The 20,721-nt window shown below is 38.6% G+C and overlaps 1 protein-coding gene across 6 annotated transcripts in view; it reads left to right on the top strand.

Moving 5' to 3' along the window:
• PKIB (cAMP-dependent protein kinase inhibitor beta) overlaps positions 1 to 20,721 on the top strand; it is a 118,180-nt gene that overhangs the window by 15,414 nt on the left and 82,045 nt on the right. For 4 of the 6 annotated variants that reach the window (XM_006171533.2, XM_006171531.2, XM_006171532.2 and 1 more), the window contains exons 2-3: positions 6,105 to 6,178; positions 8,074 to 8,178. The exons of 1 other annotated variant lie outside the window; for it this stretch is intronic. The gene's annotated coding sequence lies outside the window, so the exon portion shown is untranslated. The remainder of the gene's footprint in view (positions 1 to 6,104; positions 6,179 to 8,073; positions 8,179 to 20,721) is intronic. One more of the 6 variants, XM_027769474.1, reaches the window with a different exon arrangement.

The following is a 20,721-nucleotide window of genomic DNA, read 5'->3' as shown; positions in this document are numbered from 1 at the left end:
CGTGCATACCCAAAATTCCAGGAGGAGAAAGGGGAAAAAGAGGTTGTGGCATGACCATCACCCCTGGGGGTGATGTCTCATTTTTTCTCTCACTGTCTCTGTCTCTTTATCTCTCTCTGGCAAGTGCACATGCCCTATGGCAAAAAAAAAAATGTTGAAACTTGTCAGCTCTCATAAGAAGCCTGAGTCTGCTTTTAATATTTAATGATGCCCACGTGAAGCAATGACTTCTCCTGGAGGCCCAGGCACATATTATAAAGACTAAGACAACTGAAATATTTTGGAATAACACACAGTGCAATAAAGACTAACATGAGATGTTGAGGCACCTGCACCTGCAAATTTAAGAAAAATTTAACACTGGTCAGCTTGAGAAAAGTGACATAAACTTTTTTTAATCTCCCCCCCTCCCACTACTTTTGTATCCAGCACTTCTGGCCTTGGGTGTAACCTGCTTACTGATCAGAAAAATCAGCAGGCAGGACTGTGTTCTAGATACAAAAGGGAAGCCTCTTTAAGCCTCATTTTTAACACTGGGAGTTGTAAATACTTATAAATGAATACATGTGAATTTTCCATATTTTCCTCTTGGAACTACATGAAGCATGAGTGAGTATGAAACACATTTGTAAGTGGTTTTTTTTTATTTTAAGGTTATGATATTTCTTTTGCTAATACAAACAAGGATATACGAATGTTCTATTCCATAATCCACTCTTTGAATACCTGCAGTATATTGCTCTAATTTCTGGAGATAGATGAATAGAACATGATCATTTGAGATGCTCACAGGATGATGAAAAGGACTGTCCACACAAAGCCATAATATAAAATATCAGAGAGTTGGGAACAAAGCTATTTAGGGGCAGGGATAATGATTACTACCACACTGGAGCAATTCCCAAAATCTTCACACAAGAGTCAGTGCTTGAGCTGGACCTTTAAGTATGGCTGTACTGCGAAGGAGAGTAAAAGGAAATGAGCACTCTAGGCAGATGAAGCAGGATTTTTTTTTTTTTTTTTTAATGTGTCTGGTTTGTGCCACTCTGCCCTACAGGCTAAATCCTAACCAGCACATCTTAACACACGTGCACAAGGTGTCACGCACAGGAAGTACTCAGCAAGCACTTTTTTTTTTTAAATAGATGAATGAATGAAAAAAAACCTTACATATCCTTTTTAATATGGACTGATAACTTTCATATAAAATTATACTTTATTGAGGATTATCTGATTGCACCTATACAGTTCAAAAGAAGAGGTTAGCTTTGTGAACTCAACATTCAGCTCGCCAAATTTTAACATCTGGGGCCTTTATTCCTAGCTCTCCTCTCTTTCCGTACTTAATTTCTGTATTTTCATTGACTTGTTTAAAAGCATGAGTTCAAATATACCACCTTGTGAGTTATTTCCTCATTTTCTTCCCTGGATTTAACCAATTGATTGTATTTAGCATTAATCCAATTTTCTATATTACCTGCCTATTGGAAAAGCTCTTCTTGGCTGAAAGCACTTACTGATAACTGCCTTAATTTGACCTCATCAGCTCCATTTCATCTTCCTTTGCCAATTCTGCCTTTTCTGTATGTGTTTTCATGGACTTTATTGACCATGCCTCCTATCATACATTACTGCTTACCAATTCAGCCTTAACCCTTTCTGCCTGGTCATCAGGGGGGTCTTAACACCTCGCCTTATCTGATTAAGCACGTTTTTTTTGCAATTTACATTGTGTCTTTTCTGTGCCTTTGTGTACATTATGATTATATTCACTTTCCCTCCCTTACTTTTGCCTATCTAGAATCTGTTGCGTATCCAGGGAAATGTTGGGTAGAGGGGAAATCTGACTTTATGAGAGCTCAGTAGCCAGGATGCATCTTCAGAATGAGTCCAAATAAGGCACAGGGCAAATTCTTTATACCCTCCGATGACTCATAACTGCATGTGACATCCTTTTGTCTGAGGGCAATTCCTGGAGAGGATCTCAGCTGAGGGGATGTCACTGACACTGATCAGCTAGGGAAATGAGTGACTCAGTCCAGAAGGGGACATCTGATGGAATACCAGTGTCCATTACACCTGCCTTGTAATACTCTCCCTCTTCCACTGTACCTGAATAATTTCCCTTAGCTGAATTACCCAGATGAGCTGAAGCTATATATTAAGGCTGATATATTCTGTGATGATACATAATGCAATATGCATTGCATTAATAGGAAAAGTATCACAGGAGCCAACTGAAAAAGCCCTTAATGGCCACATTCGGAATGGTTTGAACAACATAATGAAGTACTATTGGATTTTAATCCAAAATATAAAATAAATACTCATGAATTCATGTTATTATGAATAAATGATCAAATATTTAACTGGGCAAGAAGAGATTAATCTCTTACGCAGAAGAATTTTGAATAATTTATGTAGATACTCCTCCCTCAAGGAGGTGAAAAATGATTCCCTACTCCTTAATTGCTACATATAGTGACTTCTTTTTTAAAAAGTACAGTGGGGGCGGTGGCAGGTGGTGTGATGGTTAAGGTGCTAGACTCTCACATGACTGACTGTGGTTTGAGTCTCAGACTTGGTGGCTTGCTTTCTCACCTTTCTCTCTCTTTCTCTTTCTTTCTCTCTGTCTGTGTCTCTCTCTGGTCAAATTAAAATAAATGAATAAATTAAAAACTAAGTGAATAATTATTAATTTTTAAAAAATACAGTGGAGGGTGGGAAGAATGCAGTGTAACTTTACAGTGGAAAATCCTGACAAACACTATCTCATCAAGGTCAACCTCAGTAGCAATGACATGCTGATATTATATATCCTTGATAAAATGTCATAAAAATGTGCTTTACCTCTGTGGCCTTCCCCTCAAAATTTCATAACTCCAGATTAATCATGAGAAAAACATCAGACAAATCCCAATTCAAGGACATTCTCCAAAATACCTGATCAGTACCTCTCAAAGTTGTCAAGGTCATCAAAGACAAGTCTAAGAAACTGTCACAGTAAAAAGACTTGATGGTGAAATATAATATGACATCCTGGATTAGGTTCTGGAATAGACAGAGGACCTTACATAAAAACTAAGAAAATATAAAGTGTGAACTTTAGTTAATAATAAAGTATGAGAGCCAGCTGGTGGCATGGTGGTTAAGGTGGCTGGCTCCCATGTGGTTGACTTTACATTTTGAGTCCTGGACCTGATGACTTGAAAACCACACCAGACATGTGTTCATGCATGCTCAAAATCTTGAAAAAAGAATTGGAGGAGGGAACCAGCAGTTAGCGTAATGGCTATGTCACTGGATTCCCACGTAGTTGACTGCTGTTTGTGTCCCGGACCGGTGGCTTAGAACTCACGCTGGGCGCGTGTGTGTGCGTGCCCAAGATCCCGAGAGGAGAATGGAGGAGAAGGGATTGTGGCGTGACCATCCCCCCTGGGGGTGATTTCTCGCTTTCTGTCTCTATGTCTCTCTCTGTCTGTCTGGCGAGCGCACGTGCCCTATAGCGAAAAACCCCCCCCCCCCCAAAAAAAAGAATTGGAGGAGAAGGGACCAAGGATTGATCTCACTTTGAAGTGATCAAAGTAAGATACTTTCTCACTTTCTGTCTCTGTCTCTGTCTCTCTCTATCTCTTTCTGGGGTATGCATGCACTCTGCAGCAAAATTTAAAAAAATTATAAGTATATAAATATTGGTTCATTAACTTAAGAAATGTATTATATTAATATAATATTTTAATAAGTGGAAACTAGGGGTGGCGTATGTAAGAGTTTTCTATATTCTCTTTTACTTTTTTATGTAAATCTAAAGCTTTCTTTAAGTTTATTTTAAAAAGAGGTACCATTACTGTATGGTCCAGCAATTCCATTTCTGGGTATATATCCAAAAGAACCAAAAGCACAATCTTGAAAAGATATTTGTACGACCATATTTACAGCATCATTATTCACAATAACCAAAATGGGAAGCAACTCAAATGTTCAAAATGGATGACTGGATAAACAAAATGTGGTGTCTACATACAACAGAGAATGATTCAACCTTAAAAAGTAGAGAAATTCTACTCTCCAAAAAAAAAGGGAACCAGCAATTAGTGTAATGGCTATGTCGCTGTACTCCCACATAGTCGACCGTGGTTCGCATCCCGGACCCGGTGGCTTAAAACTCACACCAGGCACATGTGCATGCGTGCCCAAGATCCCGAGAGGAGAATGGAGGAGAAGGGATTGCGGTGTGACCATCCCCCCTGGGGGGTGATTTCTCGCTTTCTGTCTCTATGTCTCTGTCTCTCTCTGTCTGTCTGGCGAGCGCACGCGCCCTATAGTAAAAATCTCTCAAAAAAAAAAAAAAAAGTAGAGAAATTCTGACATATACCGCAACATGGATGACTCCAAGGACATTAGACAAAGGAAATAAACCAGTCACAAAAAAGACAAATATTATATGATTTCTTTATATTAAACATCTAGAGTAGCAAGTTCAAAGAGACAGTAAGTAGAATGGGTTATCAGGGGCTTGGGGGGCGTAATAGAGGTTATTGTTTAATAGGTATAGAATTCCAGTTTTACAGGGCAAAAAGGTTTTGGGAAATGGTTGCATAACCATGAATATACTTAATAATATCGAACTGTATGCTTAAAAATGGTTAACATGGTACATTTTGGGACCAGCTGATGGCATAGTGGTTATGTTGCTGGACTCCCACATAGTTGACCACAGTTTGAGTTCTGGACCCGATAGCTTAAAACTCATACTGGGCCAGTGTGTGTGCATGCCCAAAATCCTGAGAGGAGAAAAGAGGAAAAAGGATTGTGGCGTGGCCATCCCCTTGGGGGGTGATTTCTCGCTTTCTGTCTCTGTCTCTCTCTGTCTTTCTGGCAAGTGTACTCACCCTATAGCAAAAATCTCTCTTAAGAAAAAAAAAAAAGAGGGGGGGCTGGCAGGTAGTGTGGTGATTAGGGGCACTGGGCTCCCACATGGCTGACCATGGTTCAAGTCCCAGACCTGGCAGCTTTCTCTCCCTCTCATTCACTCTGTCCCTCCCTGGTAAAATATAAATAAATAATAAATAAAGTCAAGTAAAATAATTCTTTTAAAAAAAAAAGATGGTAAATTTTTTGTGTATTTTACTACAGTTTTAAAAAAGCACTATTAAAGTTAACATTTTTAATCCATTAATCAAATAAAATTAATACTACATAGATACACTATATCTTTCATTTTTCAGTTTATGATTCTCAATACCCTGTCTGAGATAATAATTACCCAGAGATATAAAGCAACAGAAAGATTACGAGAATAGGGCAATTAATATCCAAAAATATGTGCAACCAGTGGTAGTCAGAAGTCATGTAAAAATTATCTGGAAATTAGCAGAAAAGAAGACTCATGAGAACTGAGGGATTGGAGAGTGAGTGAGACATAGATGGGCAGCATTTTGTGTTTTTTAGCTTGAAATAAAACTTCCTTGAGCTTAGGTAACAGTGCTAACTATATATGAAGTGTTATTTGGGTTGATATCTTTTATTTCTTCTTTAGAAGGAAAACAAACATCCCTATTATATACATTTTACAATTTCTTTCTTTCCTTTTCTTTTTAGAGATTTTTTGCTATAGGGGTTGTAAGTATGCTTACCAGAGAGACAGAGAGAAAGAAAGTGAGAAATCATCCCCTGAGGGGACAGTCACACCGCAATCCCTTCTCCTCTATTCTCCTCTTGGGATTTTGGGCACGTACACACCAACACAGCATGAGTTTCGAGTTGCTAGGTCTGAGACTCAAACTGCAGTCAACACATGGGAGTCCAGCACCTTAATCACTACACTATCTGCTGGTCCCAAAACAGTCTACGTTTTTGCACTTTAAAAAGTCTACAACACAGTGAAAGAGAATAGGGATATGCTTTTTATTTTATGGGAAACTGTTCAGTAATATCTGGAGTTATTAGCGGGCTTTTAAGGAGATGACAGTGATATTTGTGCCACAGAAAACACTTCACTGTTTTGAACCCCCTTTTCCTTCCTTCTTTTCAGATTCAGCATGTCTTTGAAAACCAAATTTTAGCGAATAATTCCACTGATGTTCATTTTTTTTTTTTTTTAGAAACCAGAACAAGTTTTTTAGAACATCACATTCCCAAAAGGAGCTGTAAGACTTAGGAGTGTGTGTGATCACAGGTACCTTTCTAGTGCCCAATCTGAACTTAGTGTTAAATAGAAAAGGCACGTTTTTACTTTATCAGTTTTTTCAGGGAGACTAATAATTGCATATTTGTATTTCATTGTTTGTGATCTTCCTTGAATCCAGAGCAACCTGGAGAGATGGTTAGGATAAACATTCTCAGGGCTCCTTGATGAGTAAGGCTGTGTCATTTACCCACTTTTGAGATGACACCTCAAATTAACATTGATAAATGTATGAGCTGAACTAAGTCCAGTGCTTCTGCTTCTAAATTACAATGCCTTTGGGACTTTCTTTTACTGGCTCACTTGTAAGCTATTAAGAAATGTGAGAAGCAAAGGAGAGAAAGTAATCAAATTATTTGAAACTCAACATAAAAAGGTGGCTATGGTAATACTGTTGACATTTTGGGGACAAAGGTACTTTATTTAAGAATTATGGTGATATATTTATACCACAATAAAGCTTGAGTTTTATACAAATTCAAAGTTCAGCTATTGTACTAGTGTGTGTGGTCTAGGCAGATGGTTTGAAAGGGAATGTCTCAGACCAGAGAGACGAGTGAGAGATGTCATATCTCTGTGAGAACTGATGGGGTGGAGGAAGGTGCGGTGGGGATGCTGGAGCTCGTTGGTGCCTGTGCAATTGGAGTTGGGAGAGTGAGCTGAGGAACATATGGCATTGTGGGCCTGATGTTAAGAGAAATGAAGAGGGGAGATAAAACAGCAGACTGCACTGATTTAAAAATACATGATAGAAAACTGAATTCTCTCCTATTCTGCACAATCCTATTCATGTTAGCCAGCATATACAAGCAGAGGACTATTGACATGATGGGCCTCACAGGAGGAAGAGAAACAGGTGGTCTTCACACAATGAGAGAGACATGGCTCCCTCATTTTTATTTTATTTAATTGATTAATTTATTTTAATTTGCCTAGAGAGGGACAGAGAGAGAAAGAGAGAGAGAAAGCAAGCCGCCAGGTTCAGGACTCAAACTGTGGTCGGCCATGTGGGAGTCCAGTGCCCTTAACCACCATGCCACCTGCTGGCCCCCTCATTTTCATCTAGGCATTTATTAAATGTCTGCTCAGGCACAAGGACTGCTCGAGAAGAAGGGAGCCTGGTTTACCCATCTCTGTCAGAAGTATATATGGAAAGAAAAATAGATTTAAACACTGTATTACTAGTGTTTAAATAGGGAATTTTAATAGATAAATACCTGAAAGAATATGAACAAGAGAACAGCAGATTTTCAGGTTACCTCTTGATTCTGAGACATTAGGTATGGACTAGATTTTATCAGGTTCATACTCTCTCCCCAAACCCAAATGACTGTACCATGTAACTGAGGAAGACAATGGCCTTGCTCCTTAGCATTGATTTCAAAGACAACTTACTGCATGATATGTCACTTTTAAATCATACATTTAAGAAAGTCTATCAGGTATGGTTACTCTGTTTTCAATGGCAATTGAAAAATCTGAATGTACATCTTGCTACCCTATTGACTTTACTATTTAGTAAGAAAGTCTGATTATTCATGTTATACAGTTTAAGAGCAACACATGTGAGATTTCTCAGAATTCAAATGATAGGTTTCAACTGTGAATAAAATAAGAAAAGAGGCACACTCCTCATGTATAAGGGAGTATGCTGCTTGTTACTCAAGAAAGTTTGTCCTACTCCTGCTGTATCAATCAGAGAAGTACAAAAGGAAAAAAAAAATAAGAGTACAGGATGAAAAATAACAATGTTGTTTTAAATTGTGTGGCACTTGGTCATAAATTAGATGTTTTTGCCCAAGGAACCACTTGTTCTTTTCTGTAAGAGACATGGAACTACAAATGCTTATTTTGATCAATTCTTCTATCTCCTTTATTTCCTTCAGGGGTCATGGTATAATAAAAGGGCACTCAATCAAGATCAAGAGAAATCTGGGGGAAGCAGGAAACCAAAAAGTTATTGAGACCACACAGGGGCAGAAAAGATAGAGGTAGGTACACTTTTTGTTCCATTGACTTTGGTATTGCAGCTGTCTCTGGAAATCTTTGTTGTTATAAAGTCAGAGGACAGTGAAACAGACGGTTGGAATGAGAAAGTGGCTTAATATTGGGAAATTTTTTAATAAAACAAATGAATGTAGTTGTGTTAGAACATGATAGAATCTATTGTTAATGTCAAATTAATAGCGAATAATACATACTGAAAATTTGAGAGACTCATTCCTTACTGCATCTGCCAGAGAATCATGATTAGTAGAGACTGAGCTTGATTTGATACTTCTATTCTTAGCTGTGCCTATTTAAATTGTTCTCAGTGGATTCAGCTCACCCATCAAAGTAATGTTATCAAATGTATAACCTGGGGCTGGCTTTGTGGCCTAATGGAGGGTAGCTGGATTTGGGGACCAGCAGTTAGCATAATGGCTATGTCGCTGGACTCCCATGTAGTCAACTGTGGTTCATGTCCCAGACCCAGTGGCTTAAACTTATGCTGGGCACATGTGTGTGCGCATGCTCAAGATCCTGAGAGGAGATTGGAGGAGAATGGATTGCGGCGTGGCCATCTGGGGGCGGGGGGTGATTTCTCGCTTTCTGTCTCTCTGTCCGTATTTCTGACAAGCGCAAGCACCCTATAGCAAAAGCCACTCCAAAGGAAAAAAAAAAAGAAAGAAAAAAAAAGTAGCTGGATTTCACATGGCCGACTGCGTAATTTGAGTCCTGGACCCTGTGCTTGAGAAACACACCAGCATGTGCGTGCTCAAAATTCCAAAAGGAGGGATATTGGAGGAGAATTGGAGGACCATGCCCCATAGGGGTTACTTTCTCCTCCCCCTGCATAAAATGCCTTAAAACAGAAGGGAAATTATTATTATCTAGTGGGTCTTCTAAACTAACTACTCTCTTTATGTACCGTTCTCGGAGATTGTAGTAGTAGACTTACAATTAGTGCATACAAATAAATATTCTTGATGATACTGGTAGACATAAACCTCAAATTAACACTTTTTTTGAGAAACATAGGTTGTGTGTGACATGAGGGGATGGTCTTTAAAAAGTTACTGGAGGGGTCAGCAGGTGGTGTGGTGGTTAAAGTGTTGGACTCCCACATGGCCGATAGCAATTTGAGTACTGGACTTGGTGACTTGCTTTCTCCCTTTCCTGCTCTCTCTTTCTCTGGTGAATTAAAAAATAATAAAATAAAAAAAATAATTCTTTTTAAAAAATTCTTGAAAAGTGTGTATAATGAAAAAACTAAGCATGGATTTAAAAATTTTTGTACCTAAAATGAACTCTTTAATTCTATTTTCCACAAACTTTTTGAAATTCCCTAGCATATATTTTAAGGATACCCATTTAAAGACATCCTACACAAATTGCATGTCCTAAGGAAACAGAGGCTATGTCCATGCTTTCGTCTTCTTACTATTTCCCCAAATTCCTACCAGAGTGGTAAAATTTGCATTTGAGGCCAGTCCAGTCCCACAGTGCTGTGTTCTCCCATCCAGGGTGAGAGCCCTGCTCCTCCACCACAATTTGGACGATGGATCAGGAGGACACAGGGTCAGTCTCGGCCTGTGTGAAGACGTTAGTGTTTTCCTCCTAATCTCAGATTCTTATGAGAACAAAGCTCCAAGGGAACAGGAAAGAGTAGGAGATATTACATGTGGTTTCTGCTCATTACCTGTTGCTTTCAAAACCAGAATGCAACTTTCTTATCATTTTATTTAGACATTAGCAATGGGTTAATTTCCATGTCTCATCAGAACATTTTACTTTAACTTTAATGTCAAATTTTAAACAGCGTCAACATGTTTAAGGATAAATTTAAGAATTGCTTATCTTAATTGAAATCTGCTGTTAATATGAAGTACTTTCAAATAAATAATTTTATCAAAAGCCTACGTCATGTCAGCCTGTGGTCTAGTGGTTAGGGTGACTGGATCCCACATGGTTGATTGATTGTATGGTCTCCAAAGAAGGGAGAGATGGAGGGGAAGGGATAGTGGTGTGACCAAGCCCCATGGGGTGGAGGGTGCTTTCTCACCTTCTCTCTCTGTCTTTGGTGAACAGATGTGCCCTCTAGTAGATTTTTTAAAAAAAGCAAATTTTTTTTTACATAAACAACTAAAACCTCCATAGTAGGAAAAAGTAAGTAATATTGTAGATATTAATTTTGTATTTAGGGAAAATGAAAACAAACATAAAATAATTTACTGGATCTATAATGCGGGCTGTGTTTATAATGATTTATGAACATAATCTTATTTCATTCTCTGATAATTCATAAAGAAAGCATTGGTTATTCATTGAGAGAAAAGTGTACCTTGGCAAGAACACACTTAACTCATAGGTAGTGAGGTTAGGAATTGCGCCTAATTCTGTCTGATGCATAAATTTATGTTTTTGACCAGCTTGGATAGGAAAGCTTGGCAGGGACTAAAATATTATCTGCTTAAATGAGTAAAGTATCTTCTTTTCATCAGGTATCTAGAAGCAATTTTTGAAAATATATGCTTTTCTTATCTGGAGAGATTTTTTTTTTTTCGCTGTAGGGCGCGTGCGCTTGCCAGACAGACAGAGAGAGATACAGAGAGACAGAAAGTGAGAAATCACCCCACAGGGGGGATGGCCATGCCACAATCCCTTCTTCTCCATTCTCCTCTCTGGATCTTGGGCACGCATACACATGCGCCCGGCGTGAGTTTGAAGCCACCGGGTCTGGGACGCGAACCGCGGTCGACTACATGGGAGTCCAGATATGACATAGCCATTACGTTAACTGCTGGTTTCAAAAATATATGCTTTTAAGGAATGCATTATTCTATCTTCTATGAACTTGATAAAAAGAAAACATTTTTCTGATTTATTTAATTAAAAGAGAGAATACTAAAAAAAGCACAAAAATGAAAATCCCCCAAAATTCATTGAAATACTAGTTAAAGGAACACACAAATGAATAAAATAGAATACAACAAATTGGGTTTATTCTAGGAATGTGAAATTGCTTCATATTGGGAAATTTATTAACAGTTTCATAATCACATACCAAAGAATAAAACACCTATATATGCATGTCTTTACTTAGTAGTGTGTGAGTGCACACACTCTATAGCAAAAATATCTCTCTCAAAAAAAAAATGGTATTGAGCAAAATACAATTATTTCTTTTTGTAAGAAAATGCATACATATAGTTTTGTAATTTAGAAATAGAAAGATACCGTTAGAATGTAAAAAGGTAATTTCGAGAAAACAAAAACATCCAGACGTTTATTATGTGTTTTTTTTTATCAGATAATTAACATCATTATATAATTTGTAACCACTGCAATCAATTTTGAAAAGCCAAATATTGCTATGGTTTGAATGTGTCTCCCTAAAATTCATGTGTTGAGATTTGCTCATGGGGGGATTATGAGGTTAAGAACTTAATTGGACTATGGTCTTGAAAGATGGAGCCTTTGGTAGGTGATTGGGATTAAGATCATTGGGGTGGAGCCCCCAGGATTGAATTCTGGTGAGTGTCCAAGGAGAGAGAATGAGACAGAAACACATGGACATGAACTTACCTGCTGTCTTACCATGATAACCCTCTGCCATGTTACCCACCAACAAGAAGACTCTCACCAGATATAGTTCCTTTTGCAGTCCCTTTACTTGGTCCTCCAAAATCATGAGTTAAATAAACCTTTTTCTTTTCTTTTTTCCTTTTCTTTTCTTTTCCTTTCTTTCTTTTTTGTTTCTTAGCTATTTAAGTTTATATTCATCTCCGTAGCATTTATTTGCACTGGAATGAACATATAATTTGTATTCATATACATGACTTTATTGAAACAAAAAACATTTGCATCAATCAATTTTTCAGCAAATTTTAATCTACATTGTGCTATCCTACTATTCTTTCAGCTCTCAAACATTTACCAGTAAGTTTGTAAAGCCAAAAACACTTGCACATGAAAGTTTATTAATTTATTTCTTCATGAACAAGAGAGAGATTACTCGACCTCAGGTATTCATTATTAAGCAAAAGAGAAGAGAAGAGAAAAAGTATTTTCTGAGTTTTTGTTATATGCTAAGAACTGTTTTAAATGTTTTACAAACCTTAACTCATTTAATTCTCACAAAGTCCTGGGACACATGGATTTCTGTCACTCTCAATTTACATATTGGAAAGCTGAGGCCCAGAGAAGTTAAGTAATTTGGCCAAAGTCAAAAAGCTAATAAATACTATGTTAAATACCATGTTATGTTGCCTTTTTTTTTTGAAGAGGTTTTTTGCTATAGGGCGCGTGTGCTCGCCAGACAGAGACAGAGAGATAGAAAGAGAGAAATCACCCCCCAGGGGCGATGGCCATGCCACAATCCCTTCTCCTCCATTCTTCTCTTGGGATCTTGGGCACACACGCACATGTGCCCGGCGTGAGTTTAAACCACCAGGTCCGGGACTCGAACCACGGTCAACTACGTGGGAGTCCAGCGACATAGCCATTACGCTAACTGCTGGTCCCCATGTTGCCTTTTGAAACTTATAATTATTAGAAAAAAGTGATCTTTTCCCTTTAAAAATTATATATATATTTTTACTAAAATTCCCAAGAGAATTGACTAAAGATTCATTAGAATAAGAGGCTTTAGTTAAAGCGCCAGCAAATGGCATAGCGGTCACGATGCTGGACTCCAATGTGGCTGACCACGGTTTGAGTCCTTGACATGGTGGCTTGAAAGTCATGCTCTGGAAAAGAATGGGTTGCAGCATGGCCATCCCTCCTGGGGGGTGATTTACTTTCCCTCTCACTGTCTCTCTCTCTCTCTCTCTAGTGGGTGCACGTGCTCTAAGGCAAAACCTTCTTTAAGAAGATGCTTTAGTTAAGTGGCCATACGAAAGGTGAAAAATATGTAAATCAGTCATTTTTTCCCATAGTAGCAATAAATAGAACACATGATGAAAAAAATTTCATTTATCATAGCAATGAATTGTGAAAGACTTAAATGAAGAAAATAATAACATTTGATTGAATAGCACAAAATAAGATTAGAAGTGATGGAGGTTTGGGACCAGCAGGTGACATGATGGTTGGGGTGCTGGATTCCCACATGTATGTCTATGGATTAAGTCCTGGGCCTGGCAGCTGGAACTCCGACCCAGCATGTGTGTGTGCATACTTGAGTCCCGAGGGAAAAATGGAGAAGGAGGGATTGCAGCATGACTATCCCCCCTGAGGGATTTCTCGCTTTCCATCTCTGTCTCTTCAGTGAGTGCACACACTCTATAGAAAAATCTCTCTCTCTCAAAAAAAAAAGTAATGGGGGTTTATATTGTAGTTCTTGATAAGACTAAGATGTATCAAGTAGCTTCCTCAAATTAATTTATAAAGTTAATACAATTTCATTTAAAAACCTAAAGAAAGTTTTAGAGAGTTTAGCAAAATAATTATTAAAATTCACTGAAAGAATGGACAGCATGAGAAAAGCAAATTTCTGGGACAAAAAGATGAAGGGATTTGCTATTTCTTTTCTTTTTTTCTGGAAAGATTTTTTTGCTATAGGGCATGTGCACTCGCCAGAAAGACTGAGAGACAGAGAGACAGAAAATGAGAAATCACCCCCAGAGGAGATGGCCACTCCATAATCTCTTCTCCTCCATCCTCCTTTCAGGAACTTGGGCACGCACGCACATGCACTCTGCGTGAGTTTAAGCCACTGGGTCTGAGACTTGAACCGCGGTCGAGTACGTGGGAGTCCAGCAACATAGCCATTATGCCAGTTGCTGGTCCCAGGAATTTGTTATTTCTAAATATGGAAATATATTGCAAAGTTATTATTACAGTATGGTACTTCTTGCTAAAGTTGAAACAGAGGCACTAAATCAGTTTGAGAATCCCTGAGACAGATTGAAGCATATAAAAGTAATATATAGTAAAGACAGTATTTTATATAGATGGAGTAAGTACTGAGTCTTCAATTAGTACAATAGCAATATTTGGTTAAGGTTGGGAAAAGTTCTTACATGCATTCTTTATTTAGACAATCTACAAATGTGGTAAGAGAATAAAATATGAGACGTAACTGGGTGAAAATAGATTGGTGAATAATTTTATAGTCTTCATTAATATGACATGAAAGGTAGAAGCCATAATTGAAGACTGAGAGAATTGATCATGGATACATTAAAACTTCTCATATAAATAGAAATTTGAACAGTGTGAAGCTAGTAGTGTACTTAAAAATTTGTTTTCCATGGGACTAGCAGATGGTGTAATGGTTATGTTGCTGGACTCTCACATGGTCAGCAGCTGTTTGAGTTCTGGACCCAGTGGCTTAAAACACAATGGGCATGTGTGTGTGCCCAAAATCCTGAGAGGAGAATGGAGGAGAAGGGATTGTGGCATGGTCATCCTCTCTGGGGGGCAATTTCTCACTTTCTGTCTCTCTGGAAAGTGCACATGCCCGATGGCAAAAATCTCTTAAAAAAAAAAAAAAGGAAAGAAAAAAGAAAAGAGGAAAAAGAAGAAAGAAAGAAAATGTATTTTTCTTGATTTTATTTGGTTGGAGGAAAAATCAGTAAGTTCTTTTTTTTTTTTTTTTTGGAGAGGTTTTTGCTATAGGGCACGTGCACTCGCCAGACAGACAGAGAGAGACAGAGAGACAGAAAGCGAGAAATTACCCCACAGGGGGGATGGCCATGCCGCAATCCCTTCTCCTCCATTCTCCTCTCGGGATCTCGGGCACGCATGCACATGCGCCCGGCATGAGTTTAAGCCACCGGGTCCAGGACGCAAACCGTGGTCGACTACGTGGGAGTCCAGCGACATAGCCATTACGCTAACTGCTGGTCCCTGACAAATATTCCAAATACATAACTGTTTGAAAGCTTTTTTTCTTTTCTTTTCTTTTTTTTTTTTTTTTGTCATGTGGTGCATGTCCTTGTCAGAGGGAGTGGGACAGAGAGAGGGGAAAGTGAAAAATTATCCACTAAGGAGGATGGTCATGCCGCAATCCCTTCTCCTCTATTCTCCTTACCAGATTTTGGGTACACATGCCCACACACCTGTTGCATTTCAAGCCACTGGATCTGGGACTCAAACCATAGTCAACCATGTTGGAATTCAGCTGCCTTAACCACCACGCCACCTGAAAACTTTGTAGAGACCATCCTAAGATAATTTGATATTGTGCTCCCTAGAGACACAGAGCAGCATAGAAATTTTTCATCACAAGTTTTTTTGGGATGATTATATAACATGTCTTAGGTAAAAATAAAGATGGAGTTCTAGAAAAGACCAAATGGTTACGTGAAAAGTAGGCCCAGCCTTGGTGGCACAGGCAGTAGGACGCTGTTGCACAATGCTGAAGCCACATAAGAAGGTCTTGGGGTTTGGGTACTGGGTCAATGTGAACATGCAGGCCACATCTGTGATCCTGGGTGCCTGAAACGCTGAGTGTGGGCATGGAGTGGGGTGCACCCTTGGGGCTGGCAGGTGGCATGGTGGTTAAGGGCACTGGAATCCCACATGGCCTGATTGTGGTTTGAGTCCCAGACCTGGTGGCTTGCTTTCTCACTTTCTCTCTCTCTCACACACACACTCTGTTCCTCTCTGTTAAAAAAAAAACTACCTACCTAAATAAATAGACTTAAATAAAATAATTCTTAAAAAAAATTGTTTCCCCTAAAAACACCAACTAAATTTGAGCTATAGTATCCAAGAAGATAGGGGATTACAACTAGACAGGTTGATAATTCTTACATGAGCATTTTATTTCAGGGCATTTTAATTCAGAAATTATTTGCAACATCCTTGAGTAGTGTCTACATGTTTATAACATGTTAAAACATATTACAGCTAATAAAAACGAGATAATTGAGGTTTTTTTTGTATCGTTAATAATGCTGTGGATAATTGCAGAGGAGTGACACAATAATAAAATTTGGAGAGAAATATGTCATTTATGGTACAGTATGGTGTAAGAAAGATTGTTTTCTTCACTTCCCTCAAGGGTAGCATTGCTCTTGTAATATTGGTGCCCCAGAGCAAGTATAAAATAAAAATTTATAGTGATCAATGAGCAATAATTTCTTAAAAAAGGTTATAATTTATTAAAATATCCTAGGTTACATTGGTCTGTACTATGACAATCAATTCATATAACACCAGTAAAAGAGCAATTTTATGTCCCAGGTCCTATTAGCATAATTGCTGGTCACAGAGCCCCAAATATTTCAGAGAAGAGTAACTGCTCAGCCCATTCATGGGCTTTCTGTTCACAGGCAGTCCCTCTCTGCATCCCCGCTCAGTGCATCAGTGAATTGATTCCTGGTCACCACTGTTCTTCCTGGAGGCACTTTCCTGGCTTCTAGCAATCTCAGTTTTTCTGCTAGCAGTCTCTCAGCTGACACAGACACCCCTCTCCCCACCTTTCTCTCAACACATGATGCCTTTTCTTTCCAGGTTCCAATGGCCAGTGTTCTGCATTCAGCTTCCTTTCTCCTTCCTTCTAACCTTCCCATTCCCATTACTCCTGGATTGAGTGTGTTACTTCAACTCTCTTTATTCATCAACTATAAAGAACATCTTTCCTTTTTGATATAATGATTAGAACCGTTAGAAAGTGGGCTTTTCCCAAGGCAGGTCTTGGTCCTGGAAGTTTAGCCAACTGCCATCATCAGTGTCTTTGCTATAAAGACTTTTATGTACTCATGAAGTTATGTTACTGGTAGGCACATCTGCTGCTCATCAGATGTGCTTGAAAATGTCTGAATTTCAAAAAAAGAATTCAGCTTGGACTCTAGCTCTAACACCTCTGCTATCTATTTGTTTATAGATATGCCCTTAGTATAGCCATTCCTCTGTATCCTTGGGGAATTGGTTCCAGACTCCTGTTGGATACCACAATTTGCAGATGCTCAGGGCTCTTATACCAAATGACAAAGTAATGATCTCTAGATTACTTATAATACCTAGTACAATGTGAATGTTATATAAGTAGTCTTTAGGTCTTTGTTATGTTGTATTGTCATTGTTTATTATTTCTCTCTCTTTTTTCTTCTTGAATATTTTCCATCTTCATGGAGAACCTGCATATGTTAAAGGCCAACTATATGTATATTTTTGACCACTCCTCAATAAAGGACTGAAAGTAGTCAAAAGAACTGTGTGAAATGTTTTTCTTCTTTTCTCATGAGTAAAAGAAACAAATGAGAGGCTTAGCCATTTAATTAATTAATTAATTAATTAATTTGTTTGTTTTGGAGAGGTTTTTGCTATAGGGTGCGTGCACTTGCCAGACAGACAGAGAGAGACAGAGAGACAGAAAGTGAGAAATTACCCCCCCAGGGGGGATGGCCACGCCGTAATCCCTTCTCCTCGATTCTCCTCTCGGGATCTTGGGCACGCACACACACATGCCCAGTGTGAGTTTAAGCCACCGGGTCCAGTACTCGAACTGAGGTCGACTACGTGGGAGTAAGGTGACAGAACCATTACGCTGACTGCTGGTCCCTTAGCCATTTCATTTTAAACAAGAGCAAAAAAATCAAGCAAGCACAATCCTAAAGATCAATAAATAAATTTTGTTAATTTTCATCCTAGACAAACTGTCAAAAAACTGTTTGTAAGCAGTGAGTTCTGGAGGAGAAAATGGAAAACAAAACAAAACAAAAATAAATCAAAACAACGAATAAACAAAAGAGCAGGACAAATAGACTCCTTTGTAAGGAAGAGTAAAGAGAACATATACAAAGAATGAAAATGGTCATGAACAAGTTAGAACAATTCTTAGTGATTAAAGTAATTGCCAGCTAATGTTCAAAGTCTATAAAACTCATTGTCTCATTCCTCCACTCAGTATTTATTGAGTGTTTGCCTTATTTATCCCATGCCCAGTGCTATGGTGAACACTGGGGACAGAGATGAAAACACTTCATAGTTCCCCAGGGTCTATGAACCACCATCATGTAAATGCTGGCCCAGAGAGAGCTTGACTAGAGGACTCTGAGGAGACCCAAAATAACTGCCTGCCAGGAGTGACTAATGTGCTATGTGGAGGTCCTAGGGAGGATGAGCTAACCTTAAATTCAGTGAATAACATCATGTGGAAGAAAAAAATGTGTTCTGTGTAATTGAAAATGCAAAACTAGATTGAGTGGACATGATCAGAGGAAGAAACATTTTCGCTTAATTAGAAGAAAGTCTGCTTGAAATTGTAACAGGCTACCTCTGGTAATGGAAGTGTTTCGAGAAGCTTGTACCACTATGAATAGATACAGCACACGGGATTTATGTTTGAGATGATGAGAGGTTGGGGGCAAAGGTGGAAAATTAACTCATGTCTAAAGACAAAAGTTGCAGGATCTTTTTCTTTTTTTTTTAAGAGTTTTTTTTTTTTTGCTGTAGGGTGTGTGCGCTCGCCAGACAGAGAGAGACAGAGAGACAGAAAGCGAGAAATCACCCCCCAGGGGTGATGGTCACGCCGCAATCACTTCTCCTCCATTCTCCTTTCAGGAACTTGGGCATGCATGCACACGCCCCGGCGTGAGTTTTAAGCCACCGGGTCTGGGACGCGAACCACGGTCAACTACGTGAGAGTCCAGCGACATAGCCATTATGCTAACTGCTGGTCCAGAAAGTTGCAGGATCTTATATTGAAATCCTTGATGTGGGAAAGGCTTCCCTGAAAGGGAATACAATGAGGAACTGAAAGGCTGCTTTTGAATCAGACCCACTTCATCCTTTCTCTCTTAGACTTTGGCCAAATCTCTCATCTCTGAGTCTTAGTTTTTGCATCACAGAAACAGGAATTATAATAGTTTATGTCTCACAGGTCTGTGATAAGAATGGACTAAAATAATGAGTGTAATTGAACTAATACAAAATATTTTTGGCATATAGTGGTTACTTGATAAATGATACCATTATTGTGGAAGAACAAAATCTTACCTTGGTAAACATCTGGAGTATCTCAAACAATCCAGGAAGTTAAAATGATGCCCATTAATGTAGAAAGTACCCCCCTCCCCTTCTGAGGTTTGTAATAACAAAATCTAAAATGTGAAGAAATAGAAAATATAATACAACATTAGAAAACTTGGCAGTTCAGTTGATCCATTTTGTTAGCATTTGCTCGTTTGTCTGTTCTTGGTTTCCAGGAAGGTTTCTTTTTTAGCTCAGTCTTTAGCACTTTAGGTATGCTAAAGTACCTATATTGCCAACCTTAGTTTGTTCTATAGAAAGAGATTGTGGACTTGTTATGACCTATTCAGAGAACCTGCTCATGCATGTTGGATGAGTTTGAAGGTTGCTAGAGTCAAATTGTAACTAAATATTCTGTTGTAACCAAATTTTTGTTTTTCATCATGCTGTTGGTACCAACCACTGGGTAATTTGAATTACTCATAAAGAAGTCAGAAAAGGGGACTGTCAGGTGGTGCAGTGGCTAGGACGTTGGACTCCCATGTAGTCAACTGCAGGTTGAGTCCTGGACCTGGTGGCTTAAAAAATTAAAAATTCTCACTGGGCCTGTGTGTAAGTAAGCAAGTCCAAATTCCTGAGAGGAGGCTAGAAGAAAAGGGATTGCAGCATGGCCATTCCCCTCGGTGGTGGCGGGGGGGTGTGTGATTTTTTTTTTTCTTTCTATCTCTTCTGTGTCTCTGATGAGCTCACACTCTTTGTATCAAAAAAATCTCCCGGGTCGGGGGGAAGTCTAGAAGACTCAGGTGGTTGAGTTCTCATATGCCAAAATGAACTAAACAAAGCAATTAGTGATTATTAACTCAATGGACTATAGATGACTTCCAACTGCTTATCAGCCCTAATAAACTAGCCATTTCAATACTATGTGCTCACTTTTCCAGGCCTATCTTTAATTAGTCCCACCTTCTTTTTGTTTCTATATCCCATCTTCTGTTTTTTGTTTGTGAAATTTATATACTGAGATATTTAAATAACAGAGAACAACAACAAAAAATCAACTCCCATCTCCCAGAAATGACTCATTTCACTTTGTAATATTTGCATAAAGTTTTCCTTTTCAATGGAATAAGATGACACAGTTATTTAAGTCTCCTCTCAGAAGCATCTAATGAATTAACCACCATACCATCTGGCTGATTTGGGAACCACCTTAATATTTAGTCTTGGTTTGTGCTTTGTAAGGTTTATAAATACAATATCACACTTCTTTTGCAATATTGTTTCTGATATCTATGTAGATTTCTATAGTTCCAACTCTGTTCTTTTAAAATTTGTACTTTATTTAGTAAATGAAACCTCATTTGCTATCTCTCCTAGTGACCTCCCTTGCTATTAAATTGAGCCCATAGATGACAGGATATTATTGCTGGAAGAGTGATGAGAAAACATCATCCTAATTTATGAATATATATATATATATTTTTTTTTTTTTGGAGAGATTTTCACTATAGGGCACGTGTGCTTGCCAGACAGAGAGAGACATAGAGACAGAAAGCGAGAAATCACCCCCCAGGGAAGATGGTCATGCCGCAATCCCTTCTCCTCCATTCTCCTCTCGGGATCTTGGG

Source organism: Tupaia chinensis, unplaced genomic scaffold, assembly GCF_000334495.1.
Source record: "Tupaia chinensis unplaced genomic scaffold, TupChi_1.0 Scaffold149798_1, whole genome shotgun sequence".
Classification (NCBI taxonomy): Eukaryota; Metazoa; Chordata; class Mammalia; order Scandentia; family Tupaiidae; genus Tupaia; species Tupaia belangeri.
This window is presented reverse-complemented; position numbering and strand designations above follow the sequence as displayed.